We start from the raw sequence: 9,714 nt of genomic DNA, 5'->3' as shown, positions 1-9,714 counted from the left end.
TATTTTGTGAATGGCTATTTAAGCTGCTCACGGGAGCTACTAGCCTTTACTTTGAAAGCAGAAATAGCTTTTTATCGCTGGACGCTCCCAGTCAGATCTGTAATCACAAAAGCACGTTTGGAAGTAAACTTTGATGTTGCATGATCAGGACTGAAAAACTTGCGTGTGACCAAAGCAGCACACTGGGACAGTCAAAGCCGTCGTTGAGCTGCTCTGTGCTGGTAGGTTGAAGTTCTCTCTGTTGAAGTGCATTTCCCTGTTCTTGTATCCTTTTCTTAACAGCAGGATGCGTTTTTATTCTTCTGGCAGAATGAACTGGTACCTCCAGGTTACCGGAATCCTGATTGAAACTACTCTTGCAGATACAGATGAGAGTACCCAGGTGCTCAGCAGACCCTCAAATGTCAAGTTACCCAGTATTTGCTCAGTGAGTCAGGAATGCAGCGCAGCTCAGTGAGCTGAGTCTAGAGGTAGTCCTGTGGTGACACTGGCTCTGGGTACAGTTTATTCTGTAAATACGTTGTTGAACTAATCAAAGGCACATTCTGACTGTCTGTGCCAATTGCCTCCAAAAGGCAGAGGGTGACATTTCACCATGCAGAGCCTGCATCACATTACCCTGTAATACACGCTTTTTTGCTCTGAAAAAAACCAGACTGGTGAAATGTTTACCCCCCTGCCCCTCCCCAGCAAACGCATTTTTAAATACTGTACTTCAAACGAAGTGAATAAGAAGTGCTTCTCTTCAGCTGTCACCTGAGAGGAGGGTACCCATCCGCTTTACTAATCTGGCTATAAGATGTGTAAGCCTCTGTTCCCTGTGTGTTGGGCTGCAGACTGTAACTCCTCCCTCCTTTTATCTCGTGGTGCTACAGGCAGCTCTCAACCTGCCCCCAAACTCTTTCTGTAAGAGCTCAAATGCCTTTGCTTGCCTTCATTTAAAGCCTGGTCAACACGGAGTGTCCGTCCTCAACACAGAGCATGGGGAGAAGTTAATTACCTTTTGATTTGTAGCATCCTTTGAAGTATTTAAAGGCCTTTAGACAGCTCTTCTGTTAAGAAGATGCTGATGTTAAACAAGTCCATTCACCCGATGATTAATCCTGTGAGACCCTGTTTCCTGAAGCCCTGACCCTTCTTAGCCATAGCCTCTGGCTGCTTTCTCCTTGGCTTATGTCTTTCTGGAGGAGTGATCCTCAGAAACAGACACTGTTTCAGGTGAGAATGAGAGGAGGCCCCAGCCCAGGCATGACCCTGGGAGGGGTTTTCCACTGACCATCACTAATTGGGTTGAGACAAACCTCTGCTGGCCTGTTCATGGGCACGGCAGGTGAGGGCGTGCGGAGGCCGTCTGGGGTCCGTGCCCAGGTACCTGCCCTTGACAGGGGCTTAAGGGGAGGGAGCTGCTCTGTTGCTCCTGTCGCGCAGTCCCCTCTTTATTGCCATTTTTTGTTGTGGTTGCCTGAATACACATGAACTCTTGGATAATGACAATCTTGGAGTGGTACCTGCAATGCAGCTCTTTAGTTAAACTAATGTGACTTCATTTTTAACCTAAATGAATTAATTTTCAAATGAATTTAATTCTTGTCTGCTTTGCTTGCCTCTTAATTCTTCAGTATCCTGCCGTGACATCTGGGCAGACGGCAAGGGAGTAAGAGATTTCCATACGCTCAGCTGTGGAATCTCACAAAGTTTATTGCAAGTGTCTTGCAAGTTTATCGCCCAATGTATTTTGCTGAAGGGAGTCAACATGAGCGGTGTTGATGCTGACAGGGAAGCACGTTACAGGGCTTGGCCGAGTCCCCTCTCCCTGCAGTGGGGTGAAGGCCCGCTGTCCTCCCTGTGGGCGCCTGAGGAGGCCTTGGTGGACGCGGTGCCCTGTGCAACACCCCCGCCGTGTTTTTGGAGCAGCTCACGTGGTCGTCCCCCTGTGACCAGGCTCCTCTCGGGAAGGAGTCGAGGGGGGCTCAAGGGGCCCCCTCGGCTCCCGCCGTGCGCGGCCTCCGCAGCGCCGAGCCCGCCGCCCCCCGCGCTGGGCCTGTGCTGGGCCTGGCCGGGCCCGGGGCTGCCGGCGGCCTGGGGCCCCGCCGGGGCTGCGGGCGCTGTCGCCTAGCAACAGGCGCCAGGGCGCTCGCCATTGGCTGGGCCCAGAGGCGTCGAGGCCGCCGGCCAATGGGGTGGCGCCTTGTCATAAGAGAGGGAATCGGCGGGGTTCCCCGGAGCGCGTCTGGCTGCGGCGAGGGCAGTGCGCCTCGGCGCCTCCCCGCGGGCGGCTGTGCCCGGCAGCCGCTGCTGCCGCCGCTGTGGCCGAGCCCCCTCGGCGGGGAGCTGCCCTCGGGGGTGGGAGCGGCCACCGCCGCAACCCGTCCGCTCTGGGGAGAGCCGGCCTGGAGACCCTGCCCAGGGCCCGGCTGGAGCCGGGCTGCGTCAGGACGGAGCCGCCCCAGGCATGGCTTCAGGTGGGGTTCGGCCGGGGCCGGGGCTGAGGTGCGCGGTGAGGGGGGCCGGGTGGGAGCGGGCGGGGGAGCCCTGCCCTGCCAGGCGGGCTCTGCCTCGGGCGCCGCTGCCTCTCCCCTCCCTCGGGCCGCCAGAGCGGCGGGCGGGCTGCTCTGGGCTCCGGCCGGGGCTGCGGGCAGCCGCTGCGCTGCGCTCCGCTTGGCCCCGCCCCTCCCCTCCCATTGGCTGGTGCCTGCGCGGCTTCGGGAAGCTTCGGGCGGTAACTGCCGGCGCGAGGCGCGCGCGGAGCTGCCGTTAGGAGGCGGCGGCGGCGGCGGCAGTTTCGGGGAGGACGGCCGGGTGAGCCAAGGCCTCGTCCGGCAGGACTGGTGAGGGGAGAAAGGCGCTTTTATCGCAGAGGCAGGCGGCGGGCAGCCTGCCTGCGGGTCTGGGGCCTGTGCGCGGCCCTGCCGTGAGGAGCCGGCCCGGTGACAGGCCCCGAGTGTGGCGCTCACGCCGGGTGGTTTAGCGTCAGGCCCCACATCTGAGAGGCTGAGCCTGGCGTCAGGGACCAGGGACCTCTGGTGCTGCCTGTTTCCACCTCAAAAGAGAAGGCTGAACGCACGCATGCGCCCCTCGGCATTTGAAAACTAACGGAGTTGGTTAAGGGTGTGCCGTTGAAGTGAGGGGCAGTTAAGATGGTTCATAGGTGCCAGCACATTCAGAACGTGTTCTTAAGGCAGTTTTTCATGTGGAATATTATGCAGAAGCTATCCAGGAGTTTCGTGCTCAAGGAGCTCCAGTCTGATGTGTTGTTTCTGTGGTATTTTAAATGTGTTGTTTTCTGTACTGTATTTCAAGCGCGATACTGATTGTGCTGTCCTGTCATAGAGCAGCCCGGTATCACAGCGCTGCAGGGGTGCGATTGTTGGCGAAGCGCCTCAGGAGGCCGTCGTCATGTCGCAGTGGAGCAGCCCTTTGTTACGCTGCCGAGGAGGAGCCAATGATGGCAGTGCTCTGGAGGAGCCAGTTGTTGCTTTGTGCTTGGCAAAGCCCTTGGTGTTGCCGTCCCAGAGGCGTCCTTGGTGTCACCACGCTGGAGGAGCGTGTCCTGGCACCTCTCCAGAGGGTGGCTTTGTGCCGCCCCAGCAGAGCAGTGGGTAGCAGGGAGCGCCGGAGGAGCAGTTTGTTTGATGCCCAGCTCTTCTTGGAGCCCCTTTGCTGCATCGGAGGAGCCGTTGGTGGTGCCACGCTGGTGAGCCGTTGATGGTGCAGCATTTGAGGAGCCCCTGACGGCTTGGTGGCGGAGGAGGCCTTTGTGGTGCTGCTGTGGAGGAGCCATTGGCTGCGCCGTCCCGCAGGAGCTCTTCATTGTGGTGCCCGGAGGCACCTTGCGTCGTGCTGTGTGGGAGGAGCCGTTGTTTGCCCCGTGCCAAAGGAGTAGTTTCTTGTGGCAGCCTGGAGGAGCCCTTCATAGGAGTCCCGTGGAGCAGTGCCACGTCGCTGAGCAGCAGTGGAGCCCGTCAGGGCAGCGGCGTGGAGGAGCCCTTGGTGGCAGCGCCCTTGAGGCGGAGGCGTTGACGCCTTTGTGCTGGAGGAGCCCTTGGTTGCGCAGCCCTGGAGGAGCCTTTCTTTGCGCCGCCCCGCAGGAGCCGCTCCTTGCGCTGCCTGCTAGGGCACCTGTGTCACCTTACGTTGGAGGGGCCCTGGCTGGCGCAGCCCCAGAGGAGCCGTGCATCGCAGCGCCCACGGGAGATCTTCCTGACGCTGCTGGTGTGGTAGGTATTGCACGGTAGGTACTGCAGGGCTGGTCCCTGCCTATGGCATCTCCAGTCCGGTCTGGGATGGTCTGGCATTGTAGTTGGCCTGTATTTGTGTGCTGTCTGGTACTTGCATTTCGTATTGTACCGTATGTCTTGTGTGTATTCTATCGTCGTTCTTGTACAGTGTGCGCTGTCTGGTATACATTGCAGGGAATGGATTTAGTTTTCTGTAGAGTATTTGTTATTGTCTGTTAAGTATTGTGTGTATTCTTTGTGCTGTCTTTGATGTTGCAGGATGATTTTGATGGTATGTATTCATTTTTTGTTCTCTCTTGTATGTTATATGTATTGCATAGTTCCTTCTGTTGCGTGTGTTTTACTGGGTTTTGCCTGTATTTTCTGGTACGTATTGTCTTTTGAGGTATTTTCCCCGCAGATTGCGTTTCCTGCCTTGTCTTTTGTGTCTGTTTTTGCACGCTGTTTCTGCAAGTGCCCTGTGGCATGCGCTATGGTTTGTCATGTCCTGGCTCTTGCCACTTCTTTGGTGGTGTGTGTCTTGAGCGAGGCTGCAGGGGCTGGGCTTGTTTAGCCGGGGGAGCCCCGCATCGTGCCAGCCCTGGAGGACACGTTCGACACGCAGCCCAGGCCGTCTCTGTGGAGCCTTTCGTCGCCCCGCGCTGAAGGAGCCCTGAATGGCGGCGGCGCCCCGGCAGAGCCCTTGGCACACGTCACCAGGGGAGCCGGTCACGGCTGCGTCATTGCGTTTGCTGTTCTGTACGGCGTTGGGTTTGGTGTATTCGACTGTCTGGCGCCTTGTGTGTGTCTTACGTGGGGTGTATGGTATTGTTTGGTGTTTATTGGATGGTATATATTGCGGTTCTGCTATGGGTATCTGCTGTCTATTCTATGGTGTGTTGTATTTTGTATTGTACGTGTTGCAGTGTCTTGTATTTTCTGCTGTATGTTTCAGCATTTATATTCTGTGTTGGCTTGTATGTATCGTACCGTGTGTACTTTGACTGAACTGTATATATTGTATGTGTTGCGTTATATATTGTATTTTATGTATTGTGTATGTTGTCTTTTATTGTGTGGTATGGTATTTATTGTATGTCCTTCTAATTATCTTGTATGTAGCTTGCATTTTGTATTGTATTGCAGTTTTTATTGTATGTAAGGTATGTGTTCTAACGTACCGCTTGATTGTATGTAATGTATTGTCCAGTCTTTTTGTTCTTGTGTGGGTTATATTTTGTTACGTATTCTGTTGTTCATTGTATTTTATTGAATACTGCATTTTCCGTTCCGGATTGTATTTTCTGTTGTGTATGCCTTGTATTGTGTGTTGCGTGTATTGTACGGTATGGTGTGCATTGCACGATGTGTACTGTATTGCACTGTAGTTTGTTCTGTACCGTGTAGTTTATGGGGTGTATGCATTGTGTAGTACTGTGTTTTGTGTGGTATTGCCGGTGTTTTTAGCTGTGCATAGTATTGTGTTTTATGTCCTCTGCTATGCCTTGTGTATGCTATTGCGCTGTTTGTAATGCATTCTGTGTATTTTATTTCATGGAGTGTATTTCACGTATTGTGTGTTATATATTTCAGGTATGGTATTTTATGCATGGTCTGTATTTTGGAGTGTGTATAGTATTCTATTTGGTGTATTGTGATCTTTAAAGGATACTGCGTATTGTGTTGTTTGTATCGCCATGTATTTTGTGGTTTTAGTCTGTGTTACTGTATTTTATGGTTTCATATACATTGTGTGGTATGTATTGTGTTACAAGCTTTGTTGGTTTGTATGTGTTGAATAGTATGAATTGTACGATATGTATTCTGTTGTATTGTATTTTGTTTTGCATTGTCTTGCTCTGTATTTTGTTTAATTGTATGTATTCGATGTATGGTAGCGTGCAACAGTTTGTGTCGTATTGTGTGTTGTTATTTCTGTTTTAGCGTGCATTGTATGGTAGTGCCCACTGTTTGTATCCTGTTGTGCGCTATGGTATTTATCACAGTCTGTAGTATGCAATAGCTAGTGTTTTGTATTGCATTTTGTATTTCATATTTTACCTGGTATTTCGTATGTTGTGTGGTACATAGTGTACATATTGCATTTTGTCTTGTACTGTCGTCTGCTTTGTATGGAGTATGCCGTATGGTATGATGTTTCTGCCATGTGTTGTGTTGTATGTGTTGGTGTATCATTTGTATTGTACTGTAGGTATTGTCTTGTTTGCCTTGTACTTTATCTCCTGTTGTATGTATTGCGTTGTATTTTGTATTGTAGTGTACGTATTTTATTTTGTGTTCTATTTGTACGTTTGATTTATTGTATTTATAATCTCTTGAATTTTGTCCCGTATGTAATGCATCGTGTGTACGGTCTGTTCAGTATTTTGTAGCCTGTGGTATGTGTTTTCTGTTGGAATGCTTTTAATGTGTTGCATGTATTGCATTTGAAATACAGTGTAGTAGGAGTTGTATTTGAAGTACGGAATGGGATATGTGGCATTTTATTTTGTTGTATATATGGCTTTGCATTCTAGTCCATGTTTTCTGATGAATTTTTGATGATAACTTTTGTTGTATTGCCCCTTTTTTTTTTTTTCATGATGTATTTTTTCTTGTGCTGTAGTTTGTGTTGTATGGTGTGGTACACGTTGTGTGGTGGGTACCGTGTTCTGGTTTTTATTGCTGCGTCTTGTATATTTTGTATGTTTTGTCATCTGTTGTATCGTTTTGTAAATGTTTTCTGTATTGTGTTACATGATATTGTATGTCTTGTTTCTAGTTTGTGTCATATTCTGTGGTGGTGTTAGCAGCGTGGTGAGTATTGCGTGGTGGTACTTGATTTTTTTGTATCCTATTACCTGGTATGGCATTTATTGCAAAGTATTGCTTGTACTCTCTATGATTTAGTCTTTCGTATTGTATTTTGTGTTCTGTTTATTGTATTTTGCACACATTGTGGTATTTGGAGTTGAACGTTTTGTACAGTCTCCTGTGTGCGTGGTATGGTACGACGTCGGTCCCATGTATTGTATGTATGGTGTCACATTATTCATACTGTATTACCTATATTGTCTTGTTTGTATTGTCATGTATTTGGTATTGTAGTTTGCGTTGTATGTGTTGTCTTACATTTTGTATTCTTTTTGTATTGTGTTTTCTGTATATTGTGGTCTGCGCTGCCTTCTATGTATGGAGCTGTATTGCACGGCTTGTAACGTACGAGGGTTTGTAATGTGTTTTGTATTCTACGTAGTGTGTTTTGGTTTAGATGTGGTAATGTATTTTGTATGTACTGCAATGTACCTTTTTATTTCAGTGCTTTTTTGTGTTGGACTGTATTTTCCCTTGTAATGCATTTTCTCTTGTAATGCAGTATGCCTTGTAATGCGTGTTGTATTTTATGTAGGGTGTGTATTGTGTGGTAAGCTATGTGACATACGGAGTTGTATGTATTGTATTCTGTATTTTGTTTTTAACGTTGTAAGTGTTGTACGTGTTGTATTGTATCGCGCATGTTGTGTCCTATCTGTTGCATGGTATGTCACGATACTGATTGTCTTGTGCTCATTGCATTGTATGTATTCTGTGTATTGCAGTCCATGTATTGTATAGTATTTGTTTTGTACCGTAGGGTTTTTCTGTATTTTGTACCAGACTTTGTGGTGTTTTGCGTATTGCATGGTATGGCGTTTATCAGGTTGCGTGTGTCAGATTGCATTTCTCCTGTTGCGTGTCTGAGACTGCATTTTGTGTTGTAGGTATTGTAGCAAATATTGTATTGTATGTCTTTTGTACTGAATTTTTTGCAATTTTTGTGTGTATTCCACTGTGTTGCGTTTTCTGTATTTTGTCTGTGATATGGTACGTATGGTATTGCCCATATTGCATGGAACATAAGGTATGGTATTTATCGTATCGGTTTTCCATATTGTGTTGTCTTTTGTAACGTGTTTTGTAATGCATTGTGTATTACGCTGTGATTTGTACCGTATTGTAAGTCGCATGGTGCTTGTTATTGCATTCTGTGTGTTGAATGGCAGGAATTGTATGGTTGATAGCCTGTACTGCACTTTGTTTTGTACTGTGCTGTAGTGTTGTCCAATAATTTCTGTAGTACTGCAGCCGTCCTTGCGCCACCCAGGAGGGACCCGGTCATGGCACCGCGCTGGGGGATCCCTTGACGGAGCAGCCCCAGAGGAGCTCTTCATCGCAGCACCCAGGTGGTCTTGAAGTCCTTCGCCGCACCGTGCCAGAGGCACTGGGAGTGTCTGTTTTCTGTTTCGCAGGTGTGGGTTGTGCTTTATTGTGTTGCAGGCATTACATTGCACGGTGGTTTGTGTCATCTTGTTTGTTGCTGTTTGCATTTCAGTGTGTCTTGTGTGTATTTTGTGGTATTGAGTGTATTGTAATATTTGTATTGCAGAATCTTTTCTGTTTTGTAGTGCGTTTACCATTTTCTATTGCCTTTCTTATTAAGTACTGTGGGTGTTGTACTTTGCATTGTAGTGTTGTGTTGTACCGTAGTTTGTTTTCTGTTCTGTCCTGTACGTATTGTATGGTATGACGTTTATCCGACGTATTGGAGCATATCAAGGTGTATGATTTGTATGGTACTATATGTAGTGTCTTGTCTTCTATGTATTGCCTTATATTTTTATGTGCGTTACATGCATTTACTTTTGTATTCTATTTTCTCTAAATTATGGCATGCAAAGTATTGTATGTATTGGGTTGTATTGGCGGTTCGTAATGGTACGTGGTATTGTAATGTCTTGTCTTGTACGTAGTGTGTTTTCTTCTATTGCAAGTATTGTAATTTATATTGTATTACATGTATTTTGATGTTGTACTGTTGTATTCTGTAGTGTGGTATGTTCTGTATCATATATATTGTGTCATGGTATTCTTGGTATCCTACTGTACGGTGTTTTTTATAGGTGGCATATGTTGTTTACATTATTTTGTATTTTTTTTACTTTGGGTTTTGTTTTCTGTAGAGTATTTGTTATTGTCTGTTAAGTATTGTGTGTATTCTTTGTGCTGTCTTTGATGTTGCAGGATGATTTTGATGGTATGTATTCATTTTTTGTTCTCTCTTGTATGTTATATGTATTGCATAGTTCCTTCTGTTGCGTGTGTTTTACTGGGTTTTGCCTGTATTTTCTGGTACGTATTGTCTTTTGAGGTATTTTCCCCGCAGATTGCGTTTCCTGCCTTGTCTTTTGCGTCTGTTTTTGCACGCTGTTTCTGCAAGTGTCCTGTGGCATGCGCTATGGTTTGTCATGTCCTGGCTCTTGCCACTTCTTTGGTGGTGTGTGTCTTGAGCGAGGCTGCAGGGGCTGGGCTTGTTTAGCCGGGGGAGCCCTGCATCGTGCCAGCCCTGGAGGACACGTTCGACACGCAGCCCAGGCCGTCTCTGTGGAGCCTTTCGTCGCCCCGCGCTGAAGGAGCCCTGAATGGCGGCGGCGCCCCGGCAGAGCCCTTCGGCACACGT

The sequence above is a fragment of the Falco biarmicus genome, chromosome 6 (assembly GCF_023638135.1).
Source record: "Falco biarmicus isolate bFalBia1 chromosome 6, bFalBia1.pri, whole genome shotgun sequence".
NCBI classification, from domain to species: domain Eukaryota; kingdom Metazoa; phylum Chordata; class Aves; order Falconiformes; family Falconidae; genus Falco; species Falco biarmicus.
Note: the sequence above shows the minus strand (reverse complement) of the source record.